The 13,799-nt window shown below is 41.2% G+C and overlaps 1 protein-coding gene across 3 annotated transcripts in view; it reads right to left on the bottom strand.

Moving 5' to 3' along the window:
* The window catches only part of tmem198ab (transmembrane protein 198ab), a 28,860-nt gene extending 15,784 nt beyond the window's left edge, over positions 1 to 13,076 (bottom strand). Inside the window, exons 1-2 of one of the 3 annotated variants that reach the window (XM_067582685.1) lie at positions 12,393 to 13,076; positions 12,050 to 12,262 (exon numbers count right to left, since the gene is read on the bottom strand). The gene's annotated coding sequence lies outside the window, so the exon portion shown is untranslated. The other 2 variants (XM_067582684.1, XM_067582687.1) reach the window with 2 other exon arrangements.
* Between the last annotated feature and the right edge of the window lie 723 nt (positions 13,077 to 13,799).

Here is a 13,799-nt window from a genome sequence, read left to right as displayed (position 1 = left end):
ATAAAATCACTGACAGAGAGACGCAGTAAATGATGTTATTCAGTCTGTTATGTAGCTTAATAAAATAAAACAAATGTAATACAGACTGATCTGTTTCATTTAATACATTTATATTTATGTAAATGCGGTGATATTTGTTCATATTGATCTCCAGCTGTTGTTCTGTCTGAAGCTTCACTTTACATTCAGACAAACTAACGTTGCAGCTTCAGTTATTAGATTTAATCTGTGAGACAAACGTTTATCTTCCAAAAATGAATTTTATCATATATATCAAAATGCTGCGGAGACATTAGAGCTGACGATACAGATCAGTTCATGTTCTCATCGTCATGACGACATGTTGAACCGCCAGCGGCTCCAAACAGACGTTATTTGGATAAACTGACCACTTACTTTCTCGCCTGAAAAAACTTAATTAAGTCACATATTAACAGCTTGGTTCAAAATCTCCGCCATTGTGCAATCTGAAGAGAAGCAATGCATTGTGGGGAAGATGAGTCTGTCCAGTAATAATCTGATATGCATCTATGCAGAGCGACAACGACTATCTGATCAACAGAAAATTAATCTGCAACTATTGTGTTAACTGATGAACCGCTGAAACATCATCATTCACTTCTCAGTTGAACAAATGTTCTGCTTTTCTTTCGTCTTATTTGACAATAAACTGAACATATTTCGGGTTTCAGACTTGAGTCGAACAAAACGAGTCATTTCATGGCGTCGTCTCGAGCTTTATGACATTTTATGGACCAAACAATTCATTAATTTGAGAAAATGATCAGCAGACTCATCAGTAAACCAACAAATAAAGATACTTGTCTGAGAAAATCTTTAGCTGAACATTACCTTCTTGTTTGCATGCAAAAATCACATGAAACAAGAAAAACATGAAAGAAACTGTTCAAATCAGTCACTTCTATGCTTCTCTTCAAATGTATAAAACTAAAACTTTCCACTGAAAGACAATAAATAATAATATTAAATAATTTCTCAGCTTTGTGTCCGTGTGAATCCTGCAGCTTCAACACTCAGTAAAACAATCTGATCTTAAAGTCAAGCGGACGTGGAGTTAAATCTCCTCCGTCGTCGTCGTCTCCTCTCTCCATCACTGACCTGCAACATGTTTACTCCTCCTCAATCTCGACGTCTCTCTCTCTCCTCTTCACCGTGTCTGAATGCCGGCGCTTTAATGAGAAAATGAGCCGGAGCGAGCGAGCACATGACGCAGACAGACCTCTCTCTGTCTTGCAGTGTTATTCATGAGCCATCCAAGGTAACAGGCTGGCGGGTGAGCTGCCAAAAAAAAAAAAAAAAAAAAATTCAGGCCCTGTTTCACGACCGGCTCAGAGACGATTTTGTGCCAGCTCGCAGCGGAAGAACCGAGCGTGTCACCGGTTTACACGCCAGCTTCCGGGAAAGAGTGATGAGGACAGAGAAAGAGAAAGAGAGAGAGGTTGTTGTTGTCAATCGCCCTGCCGATAACCTGGCACATCCCTCTGTACGTGTCAATCAATACCGGCCGGGGTTGCTGTGGAAACGTGACCGTGTGCAGGAGGGGGGGGGGGGGGGGGGGGGTGGATGTGGACAGCAGGGTCGTGATGGCATGTGTGTGTCATCACGTGTCACGGACAGACAGAAGCTCTGACGACAGGCAGGTCAGGACGAGACAGGACGGACGGGATGCTGGAGACATGATGGAGGAATTCTGCTTTCCAGGGAATGTTGGGAATTTACACAGAAATAAAACTACAATTCAGTTTGTGCCTCTCGCTGAGCTTAACGCTTCTTTTCTTCTAGTAAATAAGTCCCTGGCGGTCTTTCAAAAACCCTGAAATATTCTTCTTGCTGCACAGTAAATTCATTTTTAACCCAAACTTGCAGCTCAACTTGCTAAAACAAAGAGAGATTGTAGCAGGAAGGGACGTGTGGTGCATATTTTCTTGCACTTTTGTAGATTTTTCAGTAAAATTAGCATTTTACTGAGCTCCATTTTGAAGAATCTATTTCCACACCAAGAATATTGATGGATTGTAGAATAATGGATGATGGAAACCTATTTTAAAGTAGCATCTATACAAGTACACACTATTCTGATATTGCACAAGATTACTGTTACTTTAATACATTCAGAGGCTGCAATCTCGGGTGATTTTCTTCCTTCAATTTTGTCTCCCTGCATAAACTTTTATGTATGAATCTGAATTTTCAACTGTTACTGGCTGGTATCTGAGGAATGCAGCAGCAGACATTATGTTCCTATGTGACTGGGAAAATGATCCACATTCAGAATCTGTTGGCATCATTTTCATTCAGCTTTTTTCCCCAAAAAACCTGCATAAATGTATAGTTTAAAGGATGTTATAAGTGCATTAAAATGTCTAAAAACATCTAGACCTATGTTATATATTTTGCTGAGTTGTGTACTCACATTATCTAAAATGTTTCCAACAATTTACAAGGTAACGGCCCGTTTCATTAGGTCATCTGTCAATGATGTCATACCAAAGAGTGTACGCACACAAGATGATACATCAGCGTTACTCAACAGAAACTGTTATAAATGGACTTTTATTCAGTTTTAAGCCACATTTTAATGATGAACTTTTTAGATTTTGGTCATTTTTAACTGTATCTTTTAACCAGATGAAGGATTGTAGTCATTGGAAGTGTTAAGTTATCAGAGAAACTAGCTGAGCAAATGTTAGCAGCAGCTCAGCTAACAGCCCCCACCAGACGTCCAGTGCTCGCCGAGCATTGTCAGAGAAACACTGAATTTTTACATGAAACTGTTTTATTTGGTGTTTTTACCTGTAATCAGGAGAGGAGACCTTTACGGATAAAAACATCCTGAACGATGAACACTGAAGGAATCCTAACCTGAAGAAGCTGGTTGTTTAACAATGAAGACAACAACTCCCATGATCCCTCACTACTTCACACCGTCATCACACTCCGTCTTTTATTATTGTTTTGATTGAGAGACATGTAACGGCTGAAATTACATATTGTGCGTTTAACGTGTGAGAAAGGCCAAAGATTATTTATAGGGATTATATATAACCCTAACCCTAACCCTCTAACCCTCTAACCCTAACCCTCTAACCCTCTAACCCTAACACTACTCCTAACCCTCTAACCCTAACCCTACTCCTAACCCTAACCCTCTAACCCTAAACCCCTAACCCTCTAACCCTAAACCCCTAACCCTAACCCTCTAACCCTAACCCTCTAACCCTAACCATACCCCTAACCCTCTAACCCTAACCATACCCCTAACCCTCTAACCCTAACCCTACTCCTAACCCTAACCCTCTAACCCTAAACCCCTAACCCTCTAACCCTAACCCTCTAACCCTAAACCCCTAACCCTAACCCTCTAACCCTAACCCTCTAACCCTAAACCCCTAACCCTCTAACCCTAACCCCCTAACCCTAACCCTCTAACCCTAACCTTAACCCTACTCCTAACCCTCTAACCCTACCCCTCTAACCCTTACCCTACTCCTAACCCTAACCCTCTAACCCTAAACCTCTAACCCTACCCCTCTAACCCTAACCCTAACTCTAACCCTCTAACCCTAACCTTAACCCTACTCCTAACCCTAACCCTACTCCTAACCTTAACCCTACTCCTAACCCTAACCCTACTCCTAACCCTAAAACCCTAAACCTCTAACCCTACCCCTAATCCTCTAACCCTAACCCTCTAACCCTAACCCTACTCCTACCCCTCTAACCCTACCCCTAACCCTCTAACCCTAACCCTAACCCTCTAACCCTTCAAATCTCGCGCCTTCACAGATCAAGTCTCTCTCTTTTATTAAACGATTCCTGGTAGATTAATTACTACAAGAAGTGAACAAAAGCTCAGATACAGAAAGTCAGAAAAGGAGAAATCATCAAGTTCTCATAAAAGGTAAAAGTTAATTAGAAGAAGGTGACTCATGTTTCACAACTTTTTTCACAACAGAACAACATTACGTGACTTGTTCAGATGAGTATTATTTGCAGCACTTGCCAGCTCTCACCCACAAACACCTGCACGACTCGGCAAAGATCAGGCACGACCGCCGGCGCCGAGAGGCCGAGGCGTTCTCACACCTCCTCAGACTCTCGCTGAGCAGGTTACATAAGGCTGCAACCAGTGAGTGAACGGCTCCGCTCCGGTTATAAAGACCACGTGTGACTGCTGTCATTTCCCCCTCCTCCCCTCAATTGGACAGAATGTGGAGAATTTTTGCTGATGGGAATCGGTGAGAAGAGGAAGAGGGGGAAGAGGAGAAGGGAGGAGGAAGAAGACACTGAGGTCTTTGTCCATGTTAGATTCTATTTTCACCGTGACAGACTGCTGAGTGAGCAGCAACTGACACTCGAAAGCTGCTTCTACATTAACTTCAGCCTCTAGTTCACCACCGTTCACACATTTTTTTTAAAAATGGATTAACTGAAAAAAATAGCCTCAAAGCACAAGACTTTCTCAGGCTCTGTTATATGTTAAAAGTAATAGTTAACAGACTAAAAGGAGTCAAAACAACAGCAAAAGATCATCAAAAAGTGTCTAAAGTGATTTCTTCTTGATTGACCAACAGTCCAAAAACTGACAATGTGTATGAAAATGTTTTTACACTTTGCTGAGGTGGAAAAAATGTAAATAGATGTCACTGAAAACATCAGATCTGTGTGGGGCGACGAGGAGACTTTAACTTTCCTCAAATGAACACATGAAACAAACAGAAATGTCATATTTCCATCATGTTTTCCAGCTTTAACTGGAGAAGATGGAAACAGAGAATTTGGGAAAAAAAACGACTTAAACAGTTTTCTGTCGATCGACTAACAGATTATTTAACAGATTTTTTCAGCTCAATTGTTGTTGGATGTGAGATTTGACTCACTTGAGACTTGATTCTCTAAAAGATTTGATTTAACTAGAAAGCAAAACATTCAGGTGTCAGATTTTAACCTTGTAAACACCCAAAAAAAATAATTTAAAAAGACACAGCATCAAGACTTTGTGTCAGCTTTAAAAGAGATGATGTTGCTCATGAAAAGCTGCTCCAAAAAGTCTGTGCAATTACCCTTTACTCTGTTTATCCTGGTCACATGATGTATGAAATGTTTAGACATAAAACTTTACCATGACAACAGTTTCTCCATCATCTCATCAGCAGGTGTAGAGATGAAACTCAACTCTTCCTTCACATCCTGAACTCGTTTTTTTATTTGACTTAAAACCAGGATTGAGAAGTTAAAATCTCTGACAGTTTAATCGTCTTCACGCTGATCACTGGACATCCGTCTCTGTCTGAGCAGTGCTGATAATCCTCGTATCTGTGTGGTCGCTTCACCGCAGATACAGAGATAATGAGATTCGGCTGAACGTTGCCGCGGCGGCCGGCGGCGAGGTCGGCCGCGCTGTGGATTAACAGCGGCAGGCCTTTTACAAAAACACTGAGGACTGACTGTCTGAATCAAAAAAAAAGAGACGTCACATGACTTGACTCTCATCTGTTTCCTGCAGGTTCCTCTCAGGTGTCTTCAGTCCTGCAGCAGCACGTTGGAGATAAATACCCTCGTTTGTCTTCTAGTAGGTGAAGAGTCATTCTTATGTAACTGCCGCCCTCCTACAACAAAGGGCCTCTCTTTTTCACACCGTCTTAATCCCGCTGCTCAGTATGACTGAACATCCCCCGACCGAGCCGACCAGCTCGCTGTTTTCCTCCCCCGTCCTCCGCCGCCACTGCCACCGCCGCCGCCGCCGCCCTGAGGGATCCGCTCAGGAATATTAATGATGTTTGTTCCCATGGAGGAGAAAAGTAAACGCAGGGTCGCAGTAGCAAGAAACTGCTGCTGGAAGAGTTCGTTTTGATGAAGTGTGATGTCAAGAAATCTGTGAGGTTTTTTACACCAAACATTCACAAAAGGAAAAAAATAACGACACTTGTGACTAAAATAACAGACTCATCCTGTGTGCTGCACACTGAGTACCAGCTACTGCCGTCAGGGAGGAGGTTTAGAGCTCCACACTGTCGACTGAATAGATTTAAAACTCTTTTATCTCGACTTCTAGAGCTGTCGCAGTGAAGGAATTTCCCAGTCATATGCAGTATTGGCAACAGTTGTTTGTTTTTTTTTGAGAAAATCACAGTGTTAGTCTGATTATGTGTCGGTCGAATGGAACAGCAGAACCTGACACACATAGAAAACTCTTTAAATCGTGTTGTGGCAGAAAATAACATTGGCCTACAGCTGAGTCCTCTTAAACCTGGGATTAATGAAAGGAGTCTGGACGCACCTTTAGATCCTATGATTGGTGGAAAACTACTTTACCTTGCATGTTAAATGGCAGCCTGCTCGGCCGTGTAGTGACCACAGATAATTTAAACATATAACCAAGACAAAATATTCATATGGGTGTGTTTTTAACTACTGAGCATCAGCACCGACCCCCGGTCAGCTCACCCCGAGCCCGTCCCTGTTAGAAGGACTGGGCACCAGGTTAGCTATGAACATTCAAAACACACGCACTGAAGTGTAAAACAAGAAGGGTCTAGCCTCATGAAAACATGAACATAGCACGGTGTTGTAACAGCCCTACTTCAATAAAATTTTGAAATAAGGATGATGGTTGACTATTTTCCAGGTTTGTATCTATTTAACATCAGTGTGTCTTTTTTTGTCTTGTTTATTGTTTGTTTTATTATGTATTATTATGTTCTTAGATATGTTTTATGTATGTGAATGTTTTCTATGGATGCAGCGTTGGGTGGAAGTCTGATCCAAATTTCCAACAATGTGAAACAACAAAGTGAATCTTGAATGTTGAACAGATGTAAAAACACACCAGCTGTTCATCACTTGTCTTCATCTGGAGGAGTTTTTGACTTTTTCCGCCCAAATCAGGTTTAAACTTTTTAAATTCTAGTTTCCAACATTTAGCGACACTACAATTAGTCACCAGCTGTGAACGTTTCTGACATCAGAGATTTTAGGCCAATTGAAATCCTCGGTTTTATCTTTAGGTGGGAACATTTTATCACACACATTTTTATTTGCTTTAATTATGTGACTTTGGTAAATAAAACACCTTTAAAAAAGTGTCAGTGATGCTTATAAAGTCAATACAGTCGCCAGTCTATTGAACTTTTATAAAAATGACAAATGCAATCTGTCTTCTTTTCATAGTTAAACAGCCTTTCAGTCTTTTTCTCATCTTGACGTTCTGAATAAATCAAACATGTATAATATTATCGGTTTTTAGTCTTGTTCAATGATGTGAACATTGTCAACAACCAACAGGTTTCACTCTCTCCAGCACCAAACAGGAAGCAGCAAACCAGGTAGACAGTAAAGATGGCGGACGCTACGGGGAGGTGCAACAGAAAAACTTGGACTGTAGAAAAGGAGGAGAAACGGGTGAATAAGAGCTCCTCTTTGTCTCATCCTCATATTTGTACCATGATAGACTGGAGAAGGACAAACAGTGGACAGAAATCGCTGGTTTTTCATAACAAACCACTGCACACAAAAGGGCAGCTGTAGCCAAAAGCAGCTTCTGTTTCTGCTCCATCGTTCAACAGTTTCTCTTCTTTTAAATTCCCACCAGGAGCAGGAAGGGAAATAATCTCAAAAGGAGTCTAGTTGTAGTCTTACAAATCACTGACTTATGACACAGTGTCTTTAGATATGATGGATGTCAGACTTTAGTCTTTTAAAAGTCTTTTAAAAGTCTTCTAGTGTCTTATAGGCTTTAATTAAACTACTTATAATGTTTGTCTTGGTGGAGATTAAAAGATTAAAGAGTATTACAGAAATATAATGAATGCAGATGTTTCCATAAAGAACATAATATGAAAATGATGTGAATCTTCTGGCCTTCACAGTCACCACATCTCCAGATTTAGAGCAACCTGTGAAAGAAGTTCTCCCCCACTATCATAAAAACACAAAATAAAGGAATTCACACCTCCAGCAGAGTTCAGAGACTCTGAAGCTCGAGGCCCAGAGACGACAGCAGGAAGTAAACGTCTGTGTGACATCACAGACGGCCATGTTTTACTACAGTCTATGATTTTAAAACAATGTCAATACATTTAATCAAGCAAATGACAAAAACACAAATCTGCTCACAAAAATTGATGATCAAACCCAGAAGAAACCAAAACCATCAAACACAGAGAACCAGCAAGAAAATCTATGAGGACACGCCAACAGTGGAAACCGCTGCCAACCAATCCATCACAATAAGAGCGCCCTCAAAACCACTAATCACCACCAGTACTCCATCATCATAAACTCTGCTGTAACAATCTGTTCAGATCTGACTTCATGATTCATTTTTTTTTTTTCGCCGTACGTGCCAGAAACAAACACAACCGTTTTCTGGCTCATAAAAAAACACTAAATTAAGCTGATTAACGTCTGCAGAAACACTTGATTACACTTAAGAGACACGTGCGGGAGCGACCCATGATCCTCTCTGATCGGCCTTTTTACACGCCAGCTGCAATAACAGCGCGGGCCCGTGTGATCACGCAGCGGGAGGGTCGATTCTGCTCGCGGGGTTTCCAACGTGAGGAGCTGCGATCATGAGCTGCCATCGACCCCAATTATCTGCAGCTCCAGCTGCCGTGAATAATGAAGCCGAGCAGAGAGAAGCAGAAGAGGAAGTTTGCGCGCTTTGATTTCCATTTTGTCACTTGAAAGAATCTAGTTTGACCTCTGTGCTCACAGCCTGCTGAGGTTTTATCCTTTCAGCTCAACTGGTGCTTTTTAATTGTACCTGAAGAGCAAAATAAAAAGGAGGTTTTTTAAAATGTGAGTTTCTTTCAACGACAGTTATTAGAAGACTGCAGACTCTTCTCAGGCTGCTCAGTCTGCCTCTGTGCTCTAATACTCTAAACAAACATCTGGCCTTCAACAGCCTGCAGCTCAATGTTTGAGATTTCACACTAATTAGCTCACGTCGGTGAAGCACCACACCGCAGGGCCCTGAACGCCTCGGAGGAAAACGCTGACATGGACACGATGCTTCCGGCTGCTTCTCAGGCTGCTGCTGACGCCGCCGGCAGACCTGAGAAGGTAGGAACTATTAAAAAAACAGGAGAAAAAAACAACCGGTGTGTTTTTATCAACAGCTGAAGCTCTTCATCGAGGCTGAACTCACACAGTCACATCTGGTCAGTTCATGTGAAGGAATGTGGGAACAGACGCTGAACATGAATGCAACAGAATAAGAAGCAAATAACTGTTTTAAATTCATCAAATGACAAATATTTATCTTTATCTGTTGGTCATATCGCCTGAGACTGGAAATTATGGACATTTTGCAGACTTTTATGGAGCAGATTCTTATATCTGTGACTTAAATCTATTTTTAAAAGTCTCAAATGTAAAAATCAATGACTCAGGAAGAGGCACAAACTGGAGCTGGACCTGCACAGAAAAACCTGCCGTTTATCAGATCATAGTGAAGCTTTAACAGCCAGAGAATAAACTTCACCACGTCAGACTGAGACAGACAGGACAGGGTGAGGAGGGGTGAGGAGGGGTGAGGAGGAGGAGGAAGAGAGGGGGGGGTTGGTGTGAGCAGCACCATGCCGGAGATGTTGACCCACTAGTGGATCTGAAGTAACGTGTTGTGGCGTTTTTCATTCCCCCGGCGGGCTGCAGAGCCCGAGTCGTGCCGCCTGACTGCGCTGATAAGACGGCAGTCTGACACGCATTGAATACACAAAGAGCTCGCGGAGCACGTTCAAGGTCTGCTGGGTTTTTATCAGGCAGCCGCTCGCAGTGTCTGAGCGGCTCCTGACATCCTCTCACTGTTTCATAACTTCAGTTTGTGATGTTCAAAACACATCGGGGAGCATTTTAGTGACTTCTTTAACCTGTCTCAACTGCTGCTAGCGATGTCCTACATTTCCCAGAATGCCTTTCAAGGACCTCCAGGAAGCATGAATCCGGTTAACTTGCACCTGTCATTTAAAAAAAGCTAAGAGTTAAGCTACTTAAAACGGACATACTCTGCTTTTTGTGATTTTGTGTAATTTATATCCTGTTTTTGATGTTGGATGTTAAACAAGGTCAAAGGTCCAAAACTGAATGTATGTAGAAATTCTGCCTGCAAGTCAAAAGTCAGGGCTTCAACCTGCTCTGAACGCCTCCTTTGCAAAGTTAACTCTACTAATTGTTTGCACATTCACACAAACGGCCATCCAATTTGTAATTTTTGCTGCTAAGCTTGTTGCTAAGGTGGTTGCTAAGGTGTTTCCATGTGTTGTTCAGCTCCAACATGTACGGATGGATTTGAGAAGTTGACATTTGGAGTAAAGAAGGAGAAAAAGAAGTGAAATCCTGCTGCTATAGTTTGTTCACGTAGCCTCCGAAGCTTCGGAGGAAGCTTCCTGAAACTGACCAATCAGAACAGAGCGGGCTCATCTTAAAGAGACAGGAGCTAAAACGGCCTGTTTCAGACAGAGGCTGAACTGAGGGGTTGCATAAAGGACCAGTAGAAGATAAATAAGGAGTTTTAATTGTAAACCATGCAAAGATATTCCAGTAGAGCCCCAGAATATAGAGCTGGAAATGTGCTTGAGACGTCCTTTTAATCTAAATTCTACCTGACGTGTGGCTGCAATGCATTCTGGTCCTGTGTACTTCCTGCCCCTATGGGTGTAGAAATGGTTGAATCTGTATCTGATGGATTTGTCCCACTATGATTATACGAATCAAAATAGCATCTAAGAGAAAACTGCCTCAGTTTGAGGGACTAATGCTGCCTTCAAAGGCGACTCGTAAACCAGATGTTTGCCGTTGAAGTGGTTTATATCATAACAAACACTGTTGACTGACAATAAAAATGGTTGTTGCTGTTAATAAAAATACTTTAGTCAGCAAGAGTAATTCATAAAAAAGTAACTAGCATGGACTCAGGATCGTTTAAGTATGTTTCTAAATTAATTTGAATTAATTGATTGTTGACAGTTGACCAGTCTGTGTTAATGAAATTAAATATTCATCAATACCTAAATTAAAAACCTGCTTACTCTTCGTCTTAGACCAAAAGTCCTAAAGTTCGGACTAACTCATCCAGGATGTTTCATGAAGATCCCTCTCTCACTGTCCTCACTTCAGATTAATCAAATAAAGATGAAATTAGACTGGGTATGCTGGGAATACCTGTGGGTGTCTCCAACCTCCAAAGCTGCTTATACGTTTCCATGAACCGAAAATAGAAACAAATTAAAAACCTTAGAGTCCGAGTGCATCAGAGGCCTTTAAAACGAAGCCAGTTTAAGATGAGTTCTGGGTCTGCTTTACATCAAGTCTACAGCTGCAAATTAAGATTATTTCACTTATTTCAGCCAACAGATAATCTCTTCAATCGTGCAGTCTATAAGATGTCAAAAAATACAAAAATACTCAAAGTGAAGTCTTTAAATGTCAACTAATACTCCAAAATTCCAGATTTAAGCAGGTTTAATCAGACAACTTATCCAGATAAGTCAGTAAACCTGGTTCATGAATCCCAGATTAAACCCAGAATAACAGAAAATACATTTAAAATTCAATTATCGTGTCGACACACTGAATAATTAGGAATTTAAACTTAAACTGAGCTTAAAACTGCTCCTCGGTTTATTTGAGACCCCTTCAGGGACCCCTGGGAGAGCTCAAACTCCAACACAGGTCTAGACATCAAGGATAAAGTCAACTCTGTCTGTCTGCTGAGCACATTATCATCCATCCATCTGCTATAATGAGAAGCAATTGACTGTGACTGGATGATCGACCCCGATGCGGCCATCAGGGTCAGACATCACCGACCTCCTCATCCATCACACGAAGCCAACTGACCTCAATTAAAGCCAAATATTTACTGTCGCCATCCGGAAGCCAGGCCTCTTGCTCCCGTCAAAAATCCCCTTAAATCGCCGGTTCATCATGTGTGACAGCAGGTGTGTGTGTGTGCGTGCGCGCGTGTGAGTGTGTGTGTGTGTTTGAGACAAAAGAGACGCACGGTGCGCGTAAATCGGCCACTCACCATCATCACCGACAGGCTGACGCGCCTCGTCCGCGCTCACATGACCGCAAAATGAGCCTCCAGAGCCCGAAGCACCGAGCATTTTCATCCTTTTCAACCCCGAACAGGGTGTACTCCCGTCGGTGTGGAGCTCCGCGTCTCCCCGGCAGCCTGCAGGGCGGTGGATCTGACCTGACTAGTCCTCCATAGGGGGGGGGAAACACCAAAACCGGGCTGCAAATGAAGAATAACCCGGGTTACATGCTGGATAAGATTAAGGACTATGTGTTTTAAATGGAAATGAGCAGTTGGGCCATCCAGGCTGCAGTCTGGATGGATGGATGGAGGATATTGAGCCTCTCACATCAACACGGTGCGTCGGGTGAAGAAGGTGGCCGCTGTAAAAAATGACGAGTCCAGACATGTCAAAGCCCGCAGCCCATTACTTCTAATGTTAGAGGGAAAAATGTAAAGTGAGAAAACACCAACAGCAGCGGCTCCTAGAGGCTGAGATTTAAAATACATCCCAACAAAAATATCAACAAACAACATTAACAGCTTTTTCTTAGTTATATCGGAGGAACCATGAATGTATTTCAGCTGAGAAATGTACACAAAGCCTGTTTTTATAGTTTTATTTCATTTCCTCTGAGTGTTTACAGGCAGCACGTGATAAACCTTCACATGTTGTCAGAGGTGGAAAGTACATTTACTGGAATACTGTACTTAAGTAAAATTTTGAGGTATTTGTACTTTACTTGATGCTACTTTATACTTTCTACTCCGCTACATTTATCTGATAAGTTACTTTGCAGATTCAGATTATTAATACAAAATATAATCAACTAATAGATTGTGATTTATTATTATAGATTACTGTAAGGTTTCCAGCAGTATATAAAGTAGTGTAAATCCCACATTTTACAGCTGCAACATTAAAGTGATGTTTACACATGAATGCATCAATAATTATAATTCAATAATATAATATATACTGTATTATTCTGAGATGAGCCATTCTGCATAATGAATACCTTTACTTTTGTTGCTTTATGTACATTTTGAATGGATGACTTTAACAGTATTTTTAGTATTCAAGTACTTTTAAACTGTGGTATTTCTACTTTTACTTAAGTAACAGATCTGAGTACTTCTGCTGCTGCATGCAGCCTGTAATATGTGATGAAATGATTTTTACATATATATTGATTGATAGTATTTAGGTCATCTATCTTTCCATATAACCACCATATATTACACTATTCTGGACATTTTCATACTGTTTTATTTTGCATAATATATCCTGTTTTTTTCTCTAAATGTGCTATGTGGCGCTCTGTACCTGTGCAAATGGCAAATAAAGTCACATGAACTTGACATTTTTTTGCAGTGCACGTGGCAGCAGCAGCACGACGTGCTCACGCAGAGGAAGGTGAGCGACGTCAAGTTAGAAACGATAAAAAGCACCGGAAGTTGAGATGTTTAACCTTCAAAACAATAATGAGATATTTGGGACAAACTGATGGTGCAGATTTTGAATATTTAAGACCTTGTTCAGTACTAGAAAACGTTTGTCTTTTATCTTTCAGTGTTTTTATATGTTTTATTGTCTCTTCTGGTCTGTGTAAAGCTTCTTTGAGGACCTTGAAAAGCCCTCTATAAATGAAATGTAATATTATTATTATTATTATTATTATTATTATTATTATTATGTTGCACTAAGATCAAGAAGAAACATCGTTTCCTTCCGCTGTATCTGGTATTTCAGGGC

The sequence above is a fragment of the Thunnus thynnus genome, chromosome 24, assembly GCF_963924715.1.
Source record: "Thunnus thynnus chromosome 24, fThuThy2.1, whole genome shotgun sequence".
NCBI lineage: Eukaryota > Metazoa > Chordata > Actinopteri > Scombriformes > Scombridae > Thunnus > Thunnus thynnus.
Note: the sequence above shows the minus strand (reverse complement) of the source record. Positions and strands in the feature narration are given on the sequence as shown.